The sequence below is a fragment of the Peromyscus maniculatus genome, chromosome 9 (genome assembly GCF_049852395.1).
Source record: "Peromyscus maniculatus bairdii isolate BWxNUB_F1_BW_parent chromosome 9, HU_Pman_BW_mat_3.1, whole genome shotgun sequence".
NCBI lineage: Eukaryota > Metazoa > Chordata > Mammalia > Rodentia > Cricetidae > Peromyscus > Peromyscus maniculatus.
In genome coordinates, this window is record NC_134860.1 from 90,323,240 (window position 1) to 90,349,502 (window position 26,263).

The following is a 26,263-nucleotide window of genomic DNA, read 5'->3' on the forward strand; positions in this document are numbered from 1 at the left end:
AAGCCATTAGAGAATGTTACATAATAATGTGCACAATGAATTTGAAATCAAGATACCCACTGTGCAAAGTAATTCAGGATAGGCTCTCATTATCAACTTAAAGACGTCTTTAGCCTGAGGTTTTGTAATATGGCCACACTTAAAAGAAGAAAGAAAGATGTTGAAATTGTGGTAACTCATAAGGATGAAAGCCAAATTATTCTTAGATGTCTTTACATTTTGAAGCACTCCTGCTGAGGTTTACATTGGACCGGGAAGTACTTCCCTTACTGTGATAAAAAAGTAGAAATTTAGATGTGATTCTATGTTGGGAGCCTAGTTTCAGACCAGTATATGATGGTTGTCCAGATGAGGGATCTCCAGATGAGTCAAAGCCTGTGGGGACAGTCTCACTCAGCAAGGACCAGTGGACTTTTGGAACAGTGTAGAATACTGCTGGGACTGCACGGCCTGCACACTCTTCTCTTTCACAATGTTGATGGGACTTTGGGCAGTTTTTAGTGTCACTTTGTCCAGTCGTGCATGGGACAGATGTGATCATTCCCAGAAACCCATTTTTCCCCCAAATATTTGCTGATAAAATTCTCTGGGAGCTGGTGCTTCTCAGGTTTCTTCTCTGGGGATGCCAGCTCTCACTCCAGACCCAGGAATCTGTCCTGATTCGGTGCTGAGATTATTGGAGGCAATTCACGCCTATTTCTGTAAATATGCTTTGTTAAGTTTTGAATGATATTATTATTCTTGAAAATGTGTTCTTCTGTTCATGACCTTTTAGTTTTGTCAAGACAGGATGTACCTGGATATTTGGCCAAACTAGCAAAAGGATGTGTTGTTTTGGGTTTAAAGATGTTTTGATCTAAAAGTTGGAAGAAATAAAAAAACATATTTGACATATTTGTTTTTGCTGGAGGATAATGTTGGAGGGTAGAAAAAACATGTTTGTTAGTAAGGAAAAACATGCTTATTTTGAAGTATAAATAAAGACTGCTCGAGCTATTCTGGGCCAGCTACATGTTGAAACTCATCAATGGATAATTCATTTACTCACGGTGATACCCCCCCTTCCCCATCTTGGGATCTGAATCCAGGCTGCAGGGGACTGCAACAGTCATATGTGGAGAGTTCAATAAATAACGCCCTTGGAAAACAACACCAAAAAGACCAATTTCCCACCATCAGAAATATGGAGGTCAACTTTAGGTGTTGGGACATAGGAGAAAAGCTGCATCTGGAGCAATGTTCCCAGTCCCGCATTCATCCACCAATAGCAATACAATTTCCATCCATGAATTTAGGCTCAGCCTCGCCTGGGAAAAAGTAGAGCTAATGCTTCAAGAAAAATCAAGTTGCAACAAATAGCTCTTAGAATGTACAGGCAGGGATTTTCCCAAGGGTAGAGCAATGGTGAGCTGGGATGAAGGGAGTAATGGAGAGAAAAAGGGCTGCCTGACCTATACTCAGAATCTATTGTCCTCACAGACCTCAGCTAAGTCACAGTGATTTCATTACATCCAAAATGTCAGGAAGAGTTTATCACACTTCTTGCTAGTGGCTCTAGAATTCAGAGTTTTGTATTTTGAGGAGTAGCTTGGTGTTATCTTCACAGACTCTGCTTTTTGGGGTAAATGATTTCAAAGATTCAAGGCTAAAAATTTCCAGAATCACCATTGCAAATTTTAAATAAAAGAAAAATGCATGTTTTCACACTGATTGTGTGTGGCTTGAGCTTGATATAGTTCATTCTAAAAAAAAAAAAAAAAAAACTACTTTAAAAAACACCCTTTGTTTTTTAAGTTTCAAGGGAAAAAAAAAAACCTATCTCTTCCAGTATAAAGTTGATTTTGTTTTGTTTGGCTTTGGTTTTTTGCATCATAATAACCAGATTCAAAACTGAGTGATAGTATAAGTATGTGCTTTGTTCATGCCAAAGGAAGATGTCACAGACTGGGTGACATTGTTTTGTATAGGTGCTCCTTATATTATTAGAGTGATATCATTGTTTTCTGGAAATTGAAGCATTTAAGAACCCTCCTCATGACCTATATCTAGCTCATTTATTAGCTGTGAGATAAGCAACATATTTATGTTCTTGTGCCTGGCATGCCAACAATATGTCATATGACTGCACTGGAGATGAAATAAGTGGTCCCATGACAGACATCGGAAAAGTACTTATACTGTGAGGAGCACTTCTTAAGAGCCTTTATCTTCCCTGGCCCTGGCTTCATTTCACAAGTCCTTCTTGTTCAACCCTATCTGTTGATACCAAGTAAAGAATCAATCATAAGTAATTAACATTCCAAAAATGGCAACAAAAAAAAGAGGGTGAATACACAGATTGTGCATATAAAAAATGAATAAAAGAAAAGAGAAGGGTGATTGCAACTTTATTATTAGGTCAATTATTTCTAAGTTTTTATTTTATTGCATCTATTTATTTATTTATTTACTTTAAGTCACATCAGATACTTTCCTCAATTCCTTGCTCAGAGTTTTCCTTCATCATCTCATAGTGAATTGTATCTCCTGAAAACTAAAACTGTTAAACAACAGAGGATGTGTGTCTTATTGGTTTGCTCACTTGCAGTTGTGTGGTAGCTAAGGTCCTCTTCCTGAGAGAACCCAGAGGCATAAACATACGAAGTCTTGATGATGGTGACTTTAAACCACTGAGAACTTCCCTGATGATAGAAAATATCAGAAATTTGTACCTTTTTCTTTGTACCAGACAACTGTTCCCAATTACTCTCTCTGTGCTGTCATTTATAAACAGTGAGCTTGCATGGAAGAGATTTCCAGGGAAGGCAAGAGGCTGACATCCCACCTTTGTGGCTACATTCTATTTTCTGACTCTCCTCTCAGTGACAATCATGAAAATGCCAGGGTCTAAACTGTCAGAGACAGGGATGGGATTTCCCTAGGTCTCAGGCAAAGTTTATGGGTACTTAAACTTTTTCTTTGAATTATAAAGATGCTTTGTCTTTAGGATGAAAACAAGTAAAATGCAAATGGTTTCTTAAATCAAGTTATTTATAATCACCAGGTGGGTCTGAGTGAATTATTTTCATACTTTATATTTCATGCATCACAATAAAAAGGCTTAGAATTTGTTATGTAAGGAAGGAGAAAAGTAATTTGAATTATTGTGAAAGTTAAATTGGTGCCATTTATTGGATATACTTCAGTATTATATTATGAGCATTTTTCATGTATTTGGACTTTCATTAAACACATGATTAAGAGGCACAAGGCTGATGAGATGGTGCAGATGTTTAAGGTATGCGCTGCCAACCTCATCACCTGACTTGATTCTGAGAACACAGAGTGTCATGAGAGTACAGACTACTTCGGGGTGTTTTCTGACCTTTATAGATATGCTGTGGCCTGCCTTAAACACACACACACACACACACACACACACACACACACACACACACACACACTAAATAAATAAATAAATAAATAAATTTTAAAAATAAATATAATATTTAAAAAAAGAAATAGATGTTATAGTTTGCCTACCCTGATAAAAACCAGTATCTCATTCAAAGATAAGTATTCTGCTTTACTTATCATTCTGCCTTGTAAGACATGAGCAATTATTGTTGGGAAATTTTACTTTAATATATATCTCAAAACATTCTCCTTCTTATTGATTTAATAATAATATCCATTATGTGTCTGACCATCTCATCTGTTGCTTCCTTTTCTACAATGCTTCCTAATTGAGGTTAAGAACAGAATCTTTATGAATACATGCTTTGCTTCATCTACTAGCTAATTTCATAAAACTTGAAATATATACTCAGTAGTTTTGCCCATGTCTTGTGATTGTTTTTAAAAAATGTTTTTCATCTATTTAAGCATTTATCTGTTGACTGTTAAATACTATTCTAAGCTTGGGTCAGTAGATATATGACTCAGATGACCATAACTGCCTTCATGTGTTTGCCACATTACAGGAACAAAGAAACAATGAGAAGAAAGAAGCCCCCACTCCAGGAAGGAAGACTATGTGTTACATGCTAGGTGGTAAGGGAAGATCTCACTGAGAAAGATACACTTTAGTAGAAAACTCCACCTGGGAAAACAGTGATCAATCACGTACCTCCAGACAGTGACTTCTTAGCAGAGGCCAGGAAGAAATTTCCTTTCTCTTTTCTTAAGATGATGATGATGATAATAATAATAATAATAATAAATAATGCCTTTTGTCTTCTTTTTCTTAAGGTTAATTTGATACATTTTGTATTTATGTTGCTTAGAGAAATTATTTTATGTATGTAATTATTTCATAATTAGGGTCATTATTATGCTGGCTAGATTACTGCCATTGTACAGAAAAGGAAGTGATTTGCTATTTCTGCTCAGCACTATTGGTATTAAAATGCTATTTAAAATTAATCTGCATGACATGTAAGTGAAAAAAGAGATCCTGCTGGCCCAGCCTGTTCCTAATTCTAGTACCAGAAGTAGAAACTCAGTATGGTTACTGTTTATCAGGTAGAAGCAAGCGAATTTCTCAATGACAGGCTTCTGTGTTCTGAATTTTCAGTTTTGCATATTTAAGGAGGACTCTCACAACACTCCTATTAATCCCCCTGATTCATGTATATCATAGTTTTCATTTCAATTTTAAAATTTCAAGCTATTATGATAAAAAATATTCAGATCCGTATTTCTTATATGTGGTGCATAAATTATGCTGCTTGACTGGCATTCTTTTTCTGTTTGTTTTGACCTTTTAACTTTTCATCTATGCATCTGCTCTCTTTTTCTCTAATGACTGGAATCCCTTCTTTGTAAGACTAACAAACCTTACAAGTTCTCAACATAGTGAACACCTTGGAAAATCTACCAGTTTTATCTACCATTGTTTCTGTGTGTGATTCCATTTTTGTCTTTCATGACCGTTCTCTGGAGCTTTCCATCTGTATTATTCTAATAGTCTTCTGCTTGCCTTCCCTGAATTTACTTTAAAGAACTATTCTGAATAAAGTGGCTATGCTCAGGCATACATGCATCTATGTATTTATGTATAAATCTTAAGAAATCACTGAATTCTTTATGCTCAGAATTAAGGTTTTTTTTCCACTAAGTTAACTGTGGGAAAATTTTCAGTAAAACCATTCAAATCACTGACCTATTCACTTTTCTATCCTCTACTTTCTTTACTTAAAATTTGTGGGTGTTGGTTTTTTTTTTTTCTTGAAAGTTTCTGTTCTGGGACATGAAAATTGCAGTTTCCTTTTCTCACAATTATCAATTATTTTTCATAATTTTGATGTCTCTTTTCTATTTATACTTCAGACCTTTTTTGTTTTCTGATAATAACAATAATAATATATTGGACATTTAGAAATTTTGATTCATAGTTTTGATTTTATGTATTCCATCTGACAATAAGTCTGCATCATTTATTTTCTGAAAATAACCTCCACTCATTAGTATTGTTGTTTGATTTTATTCTTGTTTGGGGGGCTCGCCACTCAGCTACAAAGTAAATCACATACAGAGGCTTAGTCTTAATTATAAATTCCCAGCATTTATCTTGGCTTGTTTCTTGCCAGCTTCCCTGAACTTATCCCATCTATTTTTTGCCTCTGGGCTTTTCCCATTCTTTTACTTCTTAAAATCTTACTCTTACTCAGCAGCTTGCTATGTAGCTCAGTGGCTGGCCCATGAATTCTTCCTTCTTCTCTTTGGTTCCTTCTTTCTTTTATGCCTCTATCTCTTTATTCTTTCTATTTATCCTCTCTGCCTGCCAGCCCAGCCTATTCTTTCTCATGCCTTGCTATTGGCCATTCAGTTGTTTACTAGGTCATCAGGTGTTTTAGTCAGGAACAGTAACACAGCTTCAACACACAGTTAAACAAATTTAACATAAATAAAAGTAACACACCTCAAAATAATATTCTACTACATAATGGAAATTTCCTATTTTAAGGATTCCAAAACTGATTTCAATTTTATAGATGCACATAACTTTCTGAGGTATACTCCTGTTTTCAATTTTTAGTATGACAACGTCCTTTCTTTATTGTGAAACATTACAAATGAATATTTATTCAGTCGTTTCTTAGTAGGGTGAGATATTTCCAAACACAGTCATGGACAACTGAAACAGAATATGATATGACACTGATATTTACTGTCAATTGGGAATCTGGTTAATTTTTTTATCTATCTGTAATTTGAGTTGAGTTGTGTGTGCATATTTTGAGTCCTTGCTTGCTAACTCAGCTGATGGTACTTCCTTGGATAGTCTGAGTCTTTGCTAAGTAGGTTCTGTCTGGTTAAACTAGATTCACTGGTGGTGGCACTTTGAAAATTATGTTTCTAATTCCTTGCTTGCTATCTCCTTCCAGTCCATTATAAGGTTAGAGTACTTTCTGCTACATGATTGCACCATCAGGATCTCAACTTTTCTTACCATTTGTTCGCTTCCAATGATGGACTGAAACCCTCTGAAATCCTGATACCAGATAAATCTTTTACCTCTTAAGTCTACCAGGTATTATAGTCCCAGCGATATAAAAGAAATATATTGGAACCTGTGTTTCTTTTTTTGTTTCTTTTTTCTTTTGGTTTTTCGAGACAGGGTTTCTCTGTGCAGCTTTGTGCCTTTCCTGGAACTCGCTTTGGAGACAAGGCTGGCCTCAAACTCACAGAGATCCGCCTGCCTCTGCCTCCCGAGTGCTGGGATTAAAGGCGTGCGCCACCACCGCCTGGCAAGAACCTGTGTTTCTCGCTATGTTCTCCAGAATTTTTAAAATAGTTAAAATGAATCTAGGCTAACTCTACTATCTCTTTCTCTTTCTTCTTTCTTTCCTTTTTCTCTTCTCTCTGTCTGTCTCTCTCTCTTTCTCTCTCTCTCTTCTCTTCTCTTCTGTCCTCCTCCTCCTTCTTTTCTGAGATTTCAAGTGTCTTGTAGCCAGTTTGTATCAAACTACCTAAGGCTGACTTTGAACTCCTGATCCTCCTACCTCCACCTCCCAATTATTTGGATTGGAGAATTCAACCACAACCTCAGGCTGATTCCCCTATACTTTTACTTCTTTTACGATAACCTGAAATAAAAATGATGGAAGAGGTGAATTTTCTTGAAAACATGTTTCTTAGGTCTAAGTAGAAAGCTCAGCTGCTAAAGTTCTTACTACACAAGCATGGGTGTGTTCATTTAGTCACCAGTATCCAATTCAAAAAGACTAGTGTTGCAATATGATGATGTGATCCCAGCACTGAGGAGAAAAAGATGGTAGACACCTTTCTGAGATGCCTGCTATCCAGCTAATTTAGCCTACTCAGCAAACACTGGGTAGATGAAAGATGGTGTCTCACAAAACAAGTAGATGACTGCTGAGGAATGATACCTGAGATTGACGCCTAACCTCCACACATGCATTCACAACCCCAATATACCCATGTAAATATTCCCCCAGATGCATGTGCACAGGAACAGAGAGAGAGAGAGAAAGAGAGAGAGAGAGAGAGAGAGAGAGAGAGAGAGAGAGAGAGAGAGAAAAGAAGAAGAAGAAGAAGAAGAAGAAGAAGAAGAAGAAGAAGAAGAAGAAGAAGAAGAAGAAGAAGAAGAAGAAGAAGAAAGAAAACATGTTTTTGGATTTTGTACTACTTTCATTGATATGACCAAAATATCTGAAAACAATAAAGAGGAGGAAATATTTATTTTGTCTCAGTGTCTCAGAAACTTTAGTCAGAGTTGGTTGGATCCATATGTGTGGGCTGAAAGTTATGGAGAACATCACGGCAGTGAGGCAGCACTGTGGTAGAGCAGAGATGGCTTCCTTAGATTGGCCAACCGAAAGGCATTGGGGTAGGATGAGTGCAGAACTTCATTATGCCCTTGGAGGGCACACATCCACAAATTTAATTTTTCTAAGTCATCCCTAGCTTTTAGTCTCCTATGACCTGTTCTATAACAGTTTCATCAGAGAGTGATACCTTCCATCCTGCAGGGAAGCTCCTTAAGTAGGGAGGTAAGCAATTCAAAATAGCTTCAGGAAGCCCCTAAAACTGAGCATATTCTCCAGTTCTCTCCCTACCAGAGTGAACAGTAAGAGCTGAGAATCCCTATCGCATGAACATAGTTTCTAAGAAGGTTCACAGACAAGCTGCCCTGCAAAGAAGACTCTGAGACCAGACCAGATACCTAGCAGCAGCAGGAACCAAGTGAGGATGGAAAAGATTTAGACAAGAGCACAATAAGGATCCTCTCAAACCTGTTGGGCTGCCTGCAGACTATGCAATGTGCTTCAGGTTTCCAACCTTTTCTGCACTGTCATCATCAGTGCTGGAGTGGCCTTTCTTGATGCCGCTGTCTTTGAGTCATTTCTTCTCCTGTAAGTAATCCCTCAGTCATACTCCTGTTAGTAAACCAAAGAAAATTTCCTGAGTCAACAAACTGGACTTCAGTGGTATCTGTACTTTGGTCTTTCATGGGTTCCCTCTTCTGAGTAGATGTGTGTATTTTGTCACACAACACCATTGCACAACAGTGTCATCAACTGGAATCCAATCCTTTAACATATGAATTTTGCAGGGCATTCTAGATCCAAACTGAAGTATTTGTCAAAGTGTTCCCTTCAAACAAGGCATCCTGCTTATGAAATCTATACATTTTTAATATATTGTTAATAATATATTGATCATAACTTATGCTTCCGTCTATATCTCTAAAGAAATTGAATGTTATATGGATTTTCTTTCCTTACATTAGGCAAAAAGTTAATTCTGAGGTGGAAATCCATCTCTGCCTATGAAAAAATTAAAAGACATACAGAAAAGTAGGTGAGTCTGCTCAGGTCCCTTAAACTGGGTGTACAGGTAATAGTGATTTTCAATTTGCTTTTATTATATAAAGATAGTGACAGCAGTTAACATTAGTTGAACCAGTGTAGTGTCCTGAACACAGAATGTAAAGTATGGGAGATGGTGATGGTCCACTAGCTGGATCAGCTCAAAACAGCATCAGGGACATCATCACCAGGGTAACATATACCAGTATTAACCTTCCTCCTAGGTAACATTCCACCTTCAAATATATTTAAACACATGCATACATACATACATACATACATACATACATACATACATACATACATACACACACACATTCACAGATAGATAGATTCATATTCATGCTAATATATATATACACACACACACACACACACACACACGTGTGTGTGTGTGTGTATATGTGTGTGTGTGTGTGTTTGTGTGTGTGTGTGTGTGTGTGTGTGTGTGTGTGTGTGTGTGTGTGTGTTAGATGCAATGGGCTTTCAAGATTGTGGTGGTACTGTGTTCCCTAAAATATTGTGCACCCTAATAAACTTATCTCAGGTCAGAGACAGAATAGACACTATATACAAAGGCTAGAATATGGTGGCACTCACACCTTTAATCCTAGCATTCCAGAGGCAGAAACCCACGTGTTCAAGGACACAACCAAGCATGGTGACTCATGCCTTTAATCCCAGAAAGTGAGCCTTTAATCCCAGGGAGTGGTGGTAGAAAGCAGAAAGGTATATAAGGCGTGAGGATCAGAAACTAGAAGCATTTGGCTGGTTAAGCATTTGGCTGATTAAGCTTTCAGGCTTTGGAGCAGCACAGTTCAGCAGAGAGCCATTCGGATATGAGGACACAGAGGCTTCCAGTCTGAGGAAACAAGACCAGATGAGAAGTTGGCCAGGTGAGGTTAGCTGTGGCTTGTTCTGTTTCTCTGATCTTCCAGTATTCACCCCAATACCTGGCTTCAGGTTTGATTTTATTAATAAGAACTTTTAAGATTCATGCTACACAAGATGATTTTCTTTTCTTAGACACTTTGTCTTTGGAGGAAGACTTGAAGGTAAGAAACAGTGAGAGGAGGAATATAAGTCTCACTTGAGCCAGACTAAGGACTATTACTGATCTTCTTGGTCCTCTATTATACTAATGAATGTATTCTTGCATCTTGCTTGCTTTAATTAAACTCCTGACTGCTCACTGTACCATTCACTGTGCCCAGTCTGAATTTTTATCTCCTTAGAGCACAAGTTCAGAGGCTGTGGTTGAGGACAGAGGAAACTGAAGACCTCTCCATTATTTTGATAGCTGTATAATATGAAAAGGTGAAGTCTGTGATTTAATACAATACCACTCTAAAGTGAAATTTCTGGTTTAAATAAAAATAACTCTTCAATATCTGATGGAGAATGAATACCGTTCTCCACTTTTTTGCCATATATTTGACCCCAGTGTTGATTTTCTTCAAATACAGTGAAATCAGTTTCATTGAGAATTTAACTCTGTTTCATAGACCATTGTTAGTTATTTAGAAGGAGACATTGTTTCTTAACACAATAATTTCACTCAATTTTGTCCCATCAGGAATAGTCAAAATGAATGCAAATAAACAAGAAAAAAATGATGTTTTTTTTTTCACCATGACACATTATCATTTTGATTTGTCAACCTCCTACCCTAAAATTTAACAGCTAATTAGCACATCCTTTAAGTTGTGAAGAAGAAAACACTTATTAGAATGGCAGGTGGCTGGGTCCTAAGTTATTAGAAATGTGTGCCATTTCTTTGGAAGATGAAAAGGAACAGATGAAGGAAATGCAAGAGATGCCAGTTTGGAATTCTGTTCCTAGAGTTTTTAAAATATTTTATAACAAAATGGACGCATCCCAAATGATTTTCAAATGATTGCTTAACTTCAGCATTCAAATATTTAGCATAGTCTAGTGATTTATTGTGACTATTGTTTCAAATCTTCTATATTCGCCTTGGTCAAAATATGTTACTAAAGGGGAAACTATTCTTTTAACAGTCACATATGGTTACCTTAAAAATCAAAGCAATTATCTGTCACATTATCAGTTTCCTACTAAGATTGTTTAGCATCATGCTCTCTATAAAGAAACTATAAAGCAACATGTATCAAGGTTGAAAATTATTTCCTTGCAAGGATAAACTTACACTTATTGACACACTGTGCAGCTCTCCTATCTTAAAATATACCTGTGCCTGGGAGGATCATGCCAGTAAACTTCTACATTTGAGGAAGTTGCCCTGATTTGCATTGACATTCAATAGCTTTCCCCAGGCAAGTGCCTGCAGACAGTTATCTGTTGATGCCTGTCTATAGGCAGAGGAAAGCCTCAGAAGAGTAGTTCTATAAAAACAATTATTTCCCTGACTGTACCAAGAAGGGCATTAAAGAACAAAAGAATCTTAGCTCAGGTTTAAAATATTATTTTGAATCCCAGCACTTTTGCAAACTTATTATTGTGTCTTAGTATCATTTGGAAGAAATAAAACACCAGTGTGTTTCTGAGCTCCAGGATAAAATATACTCATGTATATATGACTTACTTATGGTATCAAGCATTTAACATTAACTGAGCACTCTACTTAACATAGAACATCTAGTAAAAACATATTGTCATACATAAATTTTAAGAAGAATATGTTTAGAGTTGGAACACAGTAGGGTTGTATCTCAGACTTTTACATTGTCAGATTACATATCTTTAGGGGTTAAGTTTTTAATGTACAAAATGGAGATATATTATCTAATTCCATGATCAATGTGATCATTAAACAACCCAATATCAGATTTTGTCCAATTGCCCAGTTGCCCAGTTACCACTCTAAGAGAGTACTGGGGTAAATCCAAGTACACTACTATAGTTAATATATTATCAAAAATTTCTAAGTGTCTACTGTGAAAACCCACTTACATAGTTGTTATTTTAATTACTAAGAGATGCTTAAAATATTTAAATTGAAAATATGAGGAAGTAAATCTTTGTTTTTAGTAATGATTAAAATAAATCATAAGTTGGGCTAAGTCAGTATTTATACATATGGTCTAGAATCATGCCTCTGTAGAGAAAACATGTTCAATGCGATGGAAACATTAGTGAAACCTATGTATAGAGGCAAAAATTACTAAATAGAAAGGTAACTCCACAAATTTAAATTTTTGGAATTAGCCATTATTTTACTGGAAAAAAATATTAAAAGTGAAAACTGGCCTAAACCCTGTCTATTGTTGGGTATGGACGGCTGGTAATCCCAGGTCTGGGTGGCACAGAGTAAGGAGAAGCAAGGGTTCAAGGTTAGTGCTGGCTACATATGGAATTCAAAGGTAACCTCTGCTACAATGAAGTCTGTTTTGTGCTTCCTTTTTTGAGATAGGGTCTCACATGTAACTCTATTTTTCCTGGAACTCTCTATATAAAGCAGGCTTGCCTGAGTCTCACAGAGATCCATCTGCCTCTGCCTCCCAAGTGCTGGAATTAAAGTAATGTACCACCATGCATGGCCTAGAAAATCTGTTTAAAAAAAAATTTGCTTTAGCCCAGTGGTGCATGCCTTTAATCCCAGCACTCCCAAGGCAGAGGCAGGTAGATCTCTATGAGTTCAAGGCCAGCCTAGGCTAGAGAGTGAGTTCGATGAAAGGCACCAAAGCTACACGGAGAACTCCTGTCTCGAAAAATTTAAAAAAAAAAATTGTTTTTACTTTCATGTTGTAATCCAGAGATGGAATGAATCATGGCAAAGAAATCACAATTTTTAAGAGGTAAAACCACCCCAAAATAATTTATACCATCATAAAAACACTGAAATGTTAAAATATGACTCATTTGCAAAATAAATAACTTTTCTTGATTGAGTTCAAGAAACCAATCAATATATAATATAAGTTAAATTTATAAAATTCAAAATAAAGATTAAAAAATAATACTAGTTCAAAACCAAGCAAATAATAATTAAAAACAAAGAAAAAAACCAAAGGTTTGTTTATATCAGGTAAGGACTAGCAAAACTCAAAAATGGATATTATTTTCTTTACATGGTATTTACTTTCAATATCAAAATCTACATACACTAAAATAACAGGATTATATTTTAAAATTATAGTTATCAAAACAGAAATAATTACTTTAACTGTATGAAATTTTGCCCCTCTAATGCCTTCTGTAAATAAAGTAATAGTCTGAAGCCTATTATAGCCATTAAAATAAACAAACAAGCAAAAAACAACAAAAACAAAACTGAAAGTCAAAGAATTTTCATTAATAGAGGAAAATTTTACAATTGATAACCAATCTTGAAAAGATATGACCAATACCTCTCTTTCCTTTCTGCTCCTTCCTTCCATCTGTCCTCTCTCTCCCTCTCTTTCTCCCCCCTCCCAATAAAGCTCTAAAAAGGTAAAAAAAAGAAAAAAGAAAAAAAGATATGACCAATAACATCTTTAATAATTGAATAAGTAAAATTTAGTATAATCTAACTATAACATAAAAATTTTTTAGGATTTTCCAAATATTACTAATATTATATTGTAATTACATTTATTGTTTTATTAAAAATAAAACTCTGGAATGAATATTAGGGAAAAAAACCTGAGAAACACACAGAGTGACAAAAACACAATCCTGTTCCTCTCTACTTCCTTGATTAAAAGGGCCTCACAACTCCTCAGCCTCTCCTCTTCCTCCTCTGTGTGTCCTTCTATCACCCTCTGAGTCAGCCAGACAACTCTTTGGTCCACCCCAGCCAGTAGAATGAGTCCAGTCACTGAACTGAGATCAGACTCTATTGGTGGTCTCAGAGCAATCAGCACAAATGTCTTCCCCAAAGTTTCCCCCTTTTTGTTTAAATAAAAAGGAATGGTTTTTCATTCTAACATAGTAAAACTATATACAATAAGAACAAATATCGGGTATTGCCTAAGTAGAAAAGAAAGGTATTAACATTAACAAATATACTATATACAATATGAACAATTATCAAGTAAGAATCACATTCACAATGTCCAGTCCATTTGTATTTGGCAAATTTGGAGAAAATACTCTATTGTCTATCCTTTCTTTATCAAAGCTTTATACCTAATTTACTTTCTTTCATGACTATGAAAAACTATAACTATTACTATCTAGTCTTCAACACCATCAAAGGCATGAGAAGGATATTACCTGAGTAAACAGAAAGTGTAGAGCAAGCAATTTCCAAAATTATGAGAAATGACAGAAACAGCTGGCTGCCTGAGCATTCACCCAACATTCCTCTGCAATGTGGGAGCATCTATCCTCAACATACAGGCTTAGAATATTTGACAGACTTTTACATGAAGGAGGAATTTTGAATAACATTCCCACCTTTTTCTGGCAAAGTTTGGCAGTGCCTTCTTTTGTGTCCTAATTGTTCCAACTTGGACAGTATCCTGTCAGAAGTTGAGGCAAGGGTAGTTTCTTTGCCCAGTGGCTAACTTTCTCACAAAGGAAAGCAAATACCATATGGGGTTTTTTTGATACCTGACATCCTCATTTGTAGTAAATTGGTGCTGCCAGAAGCAGACATCTCACTGTCATGAAAAGACCCATATTATTAAAACATTAAAAGCCATATTCTATAGATCACTGAAGTGTTTGAAGACCACCTATCTATTTATATCATTCTCTGATTGTCCTTGAAAACATACCTAATATGATTATAAGTTTGATTGTTATAGGTGAATAACTACTAACCTATATTCCTTTATTATCCTAAATAGCTTTCAAAGAATGGAAATTCACATTACATGTCTAAGTAAGCTGCCTAGGTATAATACCTTAAACAAGAAATAGAAACATATAATACAGTACAACAAAAATAAGCTTAAATTTATATCAACATACAAAAATATATTAAACAAGAATAGAAACATATGCAGTATAACTAAACCATGAATCTTTATCAATATACAAAAATATATTAAACAAGAGTTGAAACATATATAGATGTGTTCTAACAAAAATAAACTTAAATTTGTATCCACATTCAAAAATCCATTCCAATATAAAATATTAGAGATTAATAGTTGCTTTTTAGTTTAAAGTATATACAATTATTTGCCCATTTATCCTATCATTCCTATATGCCCCCTTTCTCTCCAGAAAGAGATGCTTGAATCTAACGTCCCTTACTTACTTTCCCCAATGACAATGGCCAATCACAACTTGTAACTGATATCCTTGAATGATGATAACCCACCTACTAGCCAAAAAACCATCCACCCCACATCTTGAGAATGTGGGTGTTGTTATCTTAAAATTACTTCCTGTTGTCTAGGAGTTACACATCTTTAGGGGATCCCTAGAAAATTAAGATAATGGTTGAGTCCTATGGGAAATAGCTGTTGTCCTGTCTTGGTGAGATGGAAAACACAAGGCGTATCTGAAGTCCTGGCTGGAGTAGTCTGTGAAGGTTGTCCATCTTAGTTAACCACCTTGAAATGTCCTGAGCAAGTTGTAGTCCAAAGCTCATCTTTGTCAGCTTAGTAGCATTACCACAATCCAGGTGGAATTGTGGTTGTAGGTCCCCATCATCTCTTTGGAGACTTCAAAGGTTGCTGTTATAAATGATCATGGATCATTGAAGAAAACTTAAACATTTAAATATCATATGCAGCAGATTACAGAGTGATTAAAAGACCATAATCTACTAAATACACCTGGGATACATAGGCTTAATTCCTAATCTGTTTCAAACTCAAGCCTGAAATTACATAGAGGAAGGTAGATAGAGCCTAAATCTAGAATTTGTACTAATTCTATATGACCATTAATATCACAACAGAAAGTTTAAGTATATATATACATATATTAATCTTACCAATTTTGAGATAATATTCATTCCTTAAGAAAATATTTAAAGAGTTAAAATAAATCCAAGGGATTGTGAGAGTTACTATAGAATAGACTCTGAATTTTAGTTTTCTTCTTTTCTATAACAGATGGCTCTCTTGACATGAGACAAAGACTTTAGATTTTCTTTTAACAAGCATACTTGGGTTTAGAGAGAGAACCATGCTTCAACTCCAAATCCAGCTTTAATTTTTTACTGAGTGGAGACTACATAAAGACTGTCTGCCTAACATGTCTGTTTAGAACAGGAAAAAAATTTTTGAATGATTTGTGAAATTTTATTCTGTTGGCCAATTTACACCATTAGGACAATTTATTCATCTTCTTGGAACATTTTCTCTGGATGGATGATTCTCCCTTCTTCTTCAGATGCATCATTTGTCCTAAAGTCTTCAGATTGTTTAGTTAGATGCTTTTATTCTCCAACCCTATCTTTGGAGATTTTTCCCATTTTTGGAGGTTATGTCTGATAAAATGAAAGACATGTGTTAATCTTACAAGGTAATTCAGATGGAATGGCCATGCAATTTGATGAACTATTGCCTCTCCTAATCAAGAGGTCACTCTAGTTTGAATCTAATCTTTATCCATCTTGATGGTATCCAGAGATTATCTTCTCTGTGGACACAAAGGCAAAACCTCTTCACCAACATAACATATATCCTTATTTCCATTCTGAGGTCAACATATTTTTAAAGTATACAGGATGATTTAATTCATCAGTTTTTTTCTACTGTCCAATGTCTAGCTACAGCTGCCATTCCTTTCTCATTGGGATTTAAAAACGTTAAAGTTAATAAAGCACTGTGTAATCTATCTCTGGGGGTCTTTATTACCCATTTGTGTAAGCATATCTTTTAAAATGTGATTAGATCTTTCTATAACTTCTTGTCCTGTCAGATTGTGTGGTATACGTTTGATATGCTTTTATTCTATTATGCAAAAACACTGTTTTATATTATTAGAAACATATGCTGGGACAATGTCAGTCTTAATTTGTACAGTTATCTCCATAATGGCCATAACTTCTAATAAATGTGTAATTACAGAATCAGCATTTTCAGAACATAAACAGTTGCCCATTGAAATCCTGAATAAGTATTTATGGTATGGTGCACATATTTTAATTTTCATAGCTCTGCAAAATGTAATACATTAATTAGGCAAATTTCATTTATTTGAGTACTTTTTGGATTACTTCCTGCATGTAGTGAAGATTGATTATACAAAAAAACAAGTAGGGTATTTCCTTATAACTTTCTTGGCTTGCTGCCAAGTGACAGAAAATCTTTCTTCAACCCTATTCTGATAACATGGTGTTTATTATGAAATTCTAAGGCTTCTAGCACATTTCTAACCATTAGCAGATCAGTTTCATCATAACTTTGTGCTAAAGGACATGGTAGACCCTTACGATATCTGATACATATTATATACAAGGGATGATTTCTCTTTATTATTATTTCTTGTAATTGAATAAATTTAATTCTGATTCATCTGGAATAAGTTCGGTAGTTTCAATATGTAAAACAACTCTTTCTGAATATTGAGAGTCAGTAACTATATTAAGAGATTCTGAAAAAAATCTAATAATACCATGAGAATAGCATATAATTCTGACTTTTAAACAGAATAACAAGGGCTTTGAAGGCCACTTTACTTATTTTCCTGACTTATAACCTGCCTTTCCTGATTTATTTGCATTGGCTTAGAATGCAGGGACTCCAGAAATTGTTGTTCCTTGCACAATGTGAGGAAGAATCCAACTAGTTTGTTTTATAAACTGAAGTCTCTTGCTTTGGGGATATTTGTTTGTAATCTTTCACTAGAAGTTACTGCAAGCTCTTAGCCAATGTTCATTTTCAGCCCATAGTGAGGAAATTTCAGCATTAGTAAAAGTTACTGTAATTTCTGCTGGGCTTATTCTTGCTTATTGATGAAGTCTCAATTTTCCTTTCAGAATCAATTCATAAACTTTTTCCACATAGGTCTTTTATTTTTGTACCCTGTTTGTGTGGCAAAACTATCCATTCTAAAATACTATATTCTGCCTACCTAAGATTCCTGTAGGAGAATGCATAGAGATAGTACAGTGAGGATAGGCTTAAGTTCTGGATCCAAGAGATCCCCATATGCATCCTATAGTTTCTTTTAAACCAAAACAAATTCTCTCTCAGCCTCAGCTGATAATTTTCTTGGACTATTTAAGCCCTTATCACCTTGTAGGGTTTGAAATAAATTACTTATTTCTTGAGTTGTCAATTCAACTGTGGGCCATAGCCAGTTAATATCTCTCATGAATTTTTGAAAATTCATAATTGTTCTCTCATAAGAGAACCTAATTGATCTCTCATAAGATTTCATAATTGATCTCTCCTGATTTGTACTTTCTATTGTTGAATCTTTTGTAAATCTATCTGATATCCTAGGTAACGAATAGAATCTCCTTTCTATTTTTTTCAGGAGCAATTTGCAATCCCCAACAAGGCATTTTTTTAAACCTCTTCAAAGACTGTTCTAAGGTATCTGAATTTCAATCAACTAGTAAGTTATATTCCATATAATGCTAAATTGAGGAAACTGTTTACAAATTATTTCAAGTAGCTATTGTACAAAATATTGACTTGAGGTGGGTTGCTTAGGATCTCCTGTGGAATAACTTTCCATTGATATCTTTTAACAGTATGGGAATTATACATCAGGTACATGAAAGCAAATTTTTTTTGCTATCATTTTCTTGTAAAACTATCAGTATTTTAAATGACTCAGTATAATAGACCATCATTTAGGTAATAGGAAAGGCAAGGGAATTCAAGGCTTTAAAGACCCCATTGGCTGAACTACCTTATTTATGGCTCTTAAATCTGATAGTTTTCCAGTGTGTTTATAATGACAAATATAGGAGAATTTCAAAGACTGGTTGATTCTTCAATATGTTGAACCTGCTTCTGTACCAGCTTTCTAGTGCCTTTTAAAATTTGGATCTAAGGATATGTTGCTTTGGAAAAGAGGTTCTGCTGTTGTTTACACAGAAGATGAGAACCTATGGGTTGCTTTCAAGCTAAGCTGGTTTGATCAAGGAAGACTCCCTGAGAGGTCTCTAGATGTTCCAACATCCAAATCAGCTTCAAAGCAACTGGCTTAGACAATGCAGCCTCACAAACGACTCCAGTCAGAAATTGACCACAATACTTAATTTTCTCAGGATCCCCATAAGATTGCCAGTGCCCCCATCCAGCAGGAAGTAGTATGAGAAACTATGCCTATATTCCCAAAATATTGTTTATAAATGTTTATTTTTATTTACAGGGGTTGATTATAAATGTGGTCTCTTTCTAAATAAGAAAGGGATGTAGACAAATGTTTAAGCAGTCTTATTAAATAAGAAACACAGAGCCAAATACAGAGATAATAGACAAGCAGATCAGAGCAAATAGCCATGACTACCCTTAGCTTACCACCAGCAGTAGCTTCCACAGAAAGAGCTTACTTCCTGCATGACCTATGCTTTTATTGCCTGCCTGTTCTGACTTCTCATTGGCTCTAAGCTCAGCCACATGACTTCCTCATCACTGTCTGTCTATGCAGACCTCCAGGTCTCTATGGTTGGTACTGGGATTAAAAAAGGTTCATGTCACCACGCTTGGCTGTGTCCTTGACCACAAAGAGACTGTGCCTGCAATGTGATCCGATGAAGGGTGTGGGCTACCATTGCCTGACTTCTGTTTAAGGCTAGTTGTAGCAAGAATCTTAAAAGATCTTAATAAAAACAAACCCAGAACCAGGTATTGAGGTGAATGCTAAAAGATTAGAGAGACAGAACCAGTCACAGCTAACCTCACTTCACCAATTCCTCAGCTGATCCTGCTTCCTCAAACTGGATGCCTTTGTATCCTCATCTGAATAGATCTCAGCTGAACTGCTGCTCAAAAGCCTAAAACCTTAACCAGGCTGTAGTTCCCGGTCCTCATGCCTTAAATACCTTTTTGCTTCCTGCCATCACTTCCTGGGATCAAAGATGTGTGTCACCATGCCTGGCTGTTTCCAGTGTAGCTTTGAACTCACAGAGATCAGAATGGATCTCTGCCTCTGGAATGCTAGGATTAAAGGTGTGGGTGCCACCATTTTCTGGCCTCTATGTCTGTCTAGTGGCTGTTCTGTTCTTTGACCCCAAATAAGTTTATTAGGATGTACAATTTACTGGGGAAGACAGTACCACCACAGATATTTGACCTCTGATCTCCAGGCAACTTTATTTATTAACATACAAATAAAATATCACATTTCAGCACAAAAAAAAGTATCACCACAAATATATATATATATATATATATATATATATATATATATATATATATATATAATCATATATATATGATAAAGAGTAACAATTTGCTTACATTGCTATGGATTTTAATTTATTGATACTAATTTAAAGTTAATTTTGTTAGACTGTATGTATTTTTCTACTCTTATTTAAAGTATTTTGTTTGTGCAACTCATTTGAAATTGTAATGTATAATTAAGAAATACAGATTAGGCCAGGTGTTGGTGGCACATGCCTTTAATCTCAGCACTTGGAAGGCAGAGGCAGGCCTGGTCTACAAAGAGAGTTCCAGGAAAAGCACAAAGCTACACAGAGAAACCCTGTCTTGAAAAACCAGAAAGAAAGAAAGAGAGAGAGAGAGAGAGAGAGAGAGAGGAAGGAAGGAAGGAAGGAAGGAAGGAAGGAAGGAAGGAAGGAAGGAAGGAAGGAAGGAAGAAAAAAGAAAGAAAGAAAGAAAGAAAGAAAGAAAGAAAGAAAGAAAGAAAGAAAGAAAGAAAGAAAGAAAGAAAGAAAGAAAGAAAGATTAATAATTAGTCTTCTACGACAGTCAAACTTATAGTCATGTTAAGTTTTCTAAGTATACATAGATACATTTCAATTAGGAAAGTAATTTTCAAACACTTCAAAGACCTACAGAATATGGCATTTAAAATGTTTTAAGAACTTGGCTTTCTGGACATTGAGACATGTCTGCTCCTGGCAGAACTAATCTACTTCAGAGAAGATAGTGGGCATTGAAGGAACTCATTATGGAGTTTTCTTTCTTTGTGGCAAAAGTTAGCCACTAGGCAAAAAAGGGCCCTTGTGTGGCTGCTTGACAGTATGTTGTATAAAATAAACAGGACACATAGGAAGGTGACCACTGAACTTTGCAACACAAGATGGTTCTTCAGGTTCCTGCTTCACAGAGGAGACTGCCAAATATTCTATAGGACACAGGGAGAAGCAACTAGAAAACTCTAGGCCTATTGGCTTAAGATGGATGCCCCAACACTACAAAGGAACTTCGGATGACTGTCCAGGCAGGCAGCTTTCTCTGTCATTCTAGACTTTTGGAAGTTGCTAATAATGCTCTTCCTGTTTATTTAGGTAATATTATATCCTTCTGGTGTCTTCAATGTAGTTGAAGACTAGATAGTTATAATTATAATTTTCCTTTGTTATGATAAAAGATAAATTAAACATGAAACTTTAGACTCATAAATATAGGATAAATTGAATATTTTCTTTAATTTTGCCAAATATGAATGGACTATATATTATAATTCCTGCTTGATAACCATTCTATTATATATAATTTTACTATGTTAAATGTAAAACCTTCCTTTTCGATTAGACAGCTATGGGATGCTGTTCTGTATGCTGTGAATTTATGTTGCTCTGACTGGTTGATAAATAAAAAGCTGATTGGCCAGTAGACAGGCAGGGAATATAGGCAGGGTGAGCAGACAAGGAAAATTCTGGGAAGAGGAAGGGCTGAATTAGGAGTTGTCAGCCAGACACAGAGGAAGCAAGATGACAAAGTAGAACTGAAAAAAGGTAACAAGCCACATGGCTAAACATAGATAAGAATTATCAGTTAATTTAAATGTAAGAGCTAGTCAGTAATAATCCTGAGCTACTGGCCAGTTATAATTAATATATGTTTCTGAGTGATTATTTTATAAATGGCTGCAGGACTGCTGGTGAGAGAGATTTGTCTGGACTGTGCAGAGCCAGAAGGGATATTGGAAAACTTCAAGCTATAGTTGGTCCCTTTGAAAGATCAGCAGCCATTGTGCCCTGCTTATGTACAACCTTAATAGTCCGTGATTTTTGTGATACCTTTAATATTTCTCTCAAAATCATTCATCATTTTATGCTTTGTTTCTGAGACTGAGAAATATTAATCTGTCCTTTCCATTGTTGCACCAATTCATGTCCACATAAAAGCATTGATATGTTAGCCATATATACTTCTAGTTTTCCTGTCTGTCCTTCTGGCCCTATACACTTGACACATCTTGTACTTTGTTTTACCTTAGATAAAGTTCCAATACCAAAAAATTTACCATTTACCTCCTAAAGAGGCCAATCTGAATGCCAAGATTCGTGAGATTTGGTGAAATTATTGTTACATCTGTACCCATGTCAACTTAATTGTCAATTCTAATGATATTTATCAACATGTTTTAGCTTTGGTCTTTGGTCATTTATAGAAGTTTGCCAAAATACTTGTTTAATAGTCTCCACTGAAAATTTTGTTTGATCTACTGAAGGTGTTCTGTTATCCAGAGCACTAGAGTTTTGAGCAACAGGCATTAGGTTATTTAATTGTTCTGAGAAGTTTCCCCCATGCTGACAAGGAATGATTGAATCAAATTTGATACTGGAACCTGGGAGAGGCCCCCTAAGTCATTACCTTGCCTATCCCTTGTTGATGTATATTCATCAGTCCAATGTAGCCTTTTGTCACACCTTCTGTATACTCTAGAAGGCTGGGGTTCTCTATTTGGATTATCTCTAGAAAAAAACATTTTTTTCTAAAAGTGCCTTGCCTGTGATCCCTTTTTAGATGACCTTCTTTAACACGATTGGAACATATGACCTTGTGATTTTTATTAAAGTTTTTTAGAAATCACCTCTTCTATGCAAATATCATGAACATGAGATCCAATATCAACTGCATTTCGAATCCATTCTATAGGTGCTGATCTTGCCTTTAGAGTCCTGAGCATGCTCTTGCATTGTGAATTAGCATTTTCAAAAGCCAAAGATTTAATTCATATTTATCTAACTTTTGAATCAGATATCATTCTCTTTACAGCAAAGTCAATCTTTGTAAAAAAAATTAATAAAGGCTTCTTTTGGGCTTTGTATAATTATAGTAAATGGCCCAGTCCGCTTTCCTGATTTTTCAACCCTAACTCAAGTATTCAAACCTGCTGTACAGCATAGAGCCAAGGTATGATAATCAAATGTAGACTGTCTTTGTAAATCAGCACAATAATCTTCAACCAGAAGCTCTAGCCCTATTGCATTTTTTATGACCCTAACTTCCTCTCTCCATCATATTTTCCATTGTTATTGAGGGCCAGCTTTCAATATTGCTGTAACTAAATCTTTGCAATCTTGTGGAAAAATTCTGTTCCTAGCTGCCCATGAATTTAACAGCTATTCACAAAAGGTGAACGTAAACCATATAAAACCATTGCTTCCTTAAATCTTCTTACATCTAACATTTTGACAGGATTCCAATTAGCTTTTATATAGTTTTGAGAATACCTGTCATCTGGGGGGTCTTTCTTCCTTAGCAATTGGATAAATTAAGGTTGGTTTTCTAACAACCTTGGGCTGTTCCCTCTTCAACTTCATAATGCAATGGTATGTTAGTTCTACTGTAAATTCCTGTTTGTGTCTGAATATTTTCCTTATTTTCACTAGTTGGTCTTTCTAGGTCTTGTATCTTAGCAGTCAAATTATCATATTTGGCACCATTATAAAACCACTTTTTAAGGATAAAATAAGAATTACCAAACTGATAATTAATTGTGACTGACATTATGTTAATCCCAGTTAAGTTGTTTGCCTCCTTATTCAATTTTTTTTTCCATTTTCAAGCCCTCCATAGTAGCACTAAACAGGGTCCTAACTCCCTGCATTGTGATATCTCTGATTCTTAACATGGGAAAGATTTTCCTTCTTTTTTTTTTTTAACCTAATTCCCCACTTAAGAATTCCCAAGTGTCTTACCAACTCTGATGATGCTGACAGTGTTAGTGAAGCTATGTGAGGGTAATCATTAGCAATGATGAAAAGCAGGAAGGGCAGATGTGGCACCCAGGCAGGAGGGGAGCTGTTAATAAGAGAGCCAAGTGCAAGAGTAGCCAACCTCTCAGGCTCTGAAGCTGGGAGCTCAGGGACCAAGCAGGCACCAATGACCTTTGGGCCGAGGTGCTGTTCACAGTGGTGGTGGCAGAGGTGGCAGTGTGCCCTGAGCTAGTCATGGCAGTGCACTGCCCTGTGCAGGGAGGGGGTGTAAGCTGCCTGAAGAGCTCATGTAGAGAAACTATTGGGAGAAATTCACATAGCTAGACTAGGGTGAAGCAATGAGGGACAGGATTGCCCCAATTGTCTCTAGTGGTGGCTAGGTATGGCTGCTCAGCATGAGTGTGCAAGGCTAATCCATTAGGCAGCTTCTGGCCACGGCAGCAAAACAATGAAAATTCTAGACAATATGTTTCTATTGTTTTATATTCCAAGTGTTCAATAAATAAGGTCCAGAAATAAAGGACAATACAGAACAAATCACAAAGCCCTATATTTAGAACTACGGATTTTTCAAAAATCCATTTCCGTTGTCACAGGAAATAGAACAAAATGAAGTGTCTCCCTGAGACTGGGGCCCAAGATCACATGGAAAGTGGGAGAAGGGGAAACCTCCCTGACTGTAGAATCAGGTTGGGTTAGTTACATTTATATGGTTGTTATAAAACACAATGACCAAGGAAACATACAGAAGAAAGGGTTTTTTGGAGACTTAGTGTTCCACAGGGACACATTCATCAGTCTTGGCAGGGAAGTATTGCAACAACCACTAGGCATAGAGGCAGTCACAGCTGGAGGCCATATTTTTCAACCCCATATTTGAGAATATTCAAAATGGTGCAGGTATTTAAGCTTTCAAATCCTTTCCACAGTGACTAATCTCTTCCTGGAAGACTCTAATCCCCGCACCCCCAAACAACACCACCAAATGGGAAAAAGTCATTCAAATGCCTGAGACTGTGGAGGACACATTCAAACCACCATACAGTGGTCACTGTGTGCACCCTGAAATTCTGGGGCTCTTACATTAGTTACAGTGAATGAAAAAAAGGTGGCTTTTTTCACAGTAATAAAGTGAAAAAAGATCTGTTTGTGGCAATGATTGTGACTAGTTTTGAACCGAAGGTCTTGAGTAGAAGAAACTAGTGTCATTTCTGAATGGTAACAATAAAAGGACTCCACCCAAGTGTTCCAAGTTTTCTCTCCACTCTGCCACAATCTATGTGTACTTCCTAGAGACTAGGGTGCAGAACAAAAGCAAACAAGAGTCTTGAATTGTCATGAACAAGGAGCTCCCCTGAAGTGTTTCCCAACTTCTTTTAGAATTCTCTTCAACTGAGGCTAACCCTCCTTCAACTTAAAAATCTTGAAATTTGCCGATTTGGTTTTGGTATTACAGCTACAGCTCTTATTCTACTTAAAATATAACAATATATAAGGCTATAATTTAAATAAAAAGATCAAGCATATAAATCTAAAATCAAGTTGCATTAAATTGGATAATCTATTCTTGGACTAGAAAAATTAGAGGTATTATTTTTGCAGTAAAATCCTTCTATATATGTAAGTATATTATGAGACTGATTGTATTTTTTTCTTTGTAACAGTCTTAGCTATCCTGGAACTTTCTTTGTAGACCAAGCAGCTGTCCTCAAACTCACAAAGATCTGTCTGCCTCTGCCTTCTGGTGGCTGGTATTAAAGGCATGTCTCACCATGTCCTGCTTGATTATACTTTTAAATATTTTGCACAGTGTGGTGATATTGTGTTCCCCAAAATATTGTGTACTCTAATAAATTTATCTGGGGTCAGAGAACAGACAGCCACTAGATACAAAAGCTAGAAAAAACGATGGCACTTACACCTTTAATCCTAACATTCCAGAGATAGAAATCCCTGTGGATCTCTGTGATTTCAAGGCCACAATGGAAACAGCCACACATGGTGACACATGCCTTTAATCCCAGAAAGCCAGCCTTTAATCCCAGAGAGTGGTGGTAGAAAGCAGAAAGATATATAAGGCGTGAAGACCAGAAACTAGAAGCATTTGGCTGGTTAAGCATTCAGGCTTTTAAGCAGCAGTTCAGCTGAGAGCCATTGGGATGAGGACACAGAAGCTTCCAGTCTGAGGAAACAAGATCAACTGAGAAACTGGCCAGGTGAAGTTAGCTGTGGCTTGTTCTATCTCTCTGATCTTCCAGTGTTCACCCCAATACCTGGCTCAGGTTTGATTTTATTAGTAAGAACCTTTAAGATTCATGCTACAGCACAGGGCAAAGTTTCCTCCATTTTGTCTCAGGTAGAGCCATCTTCATGTTAACCTGAAACTGACACGAAAATTCTCATTGGAAAGTACCAAACCAGCTAACTGTATATTTTTGGCTTCTGTGAAACTGTTTGTTTTCTTTACTTCCTTCTGTAACTG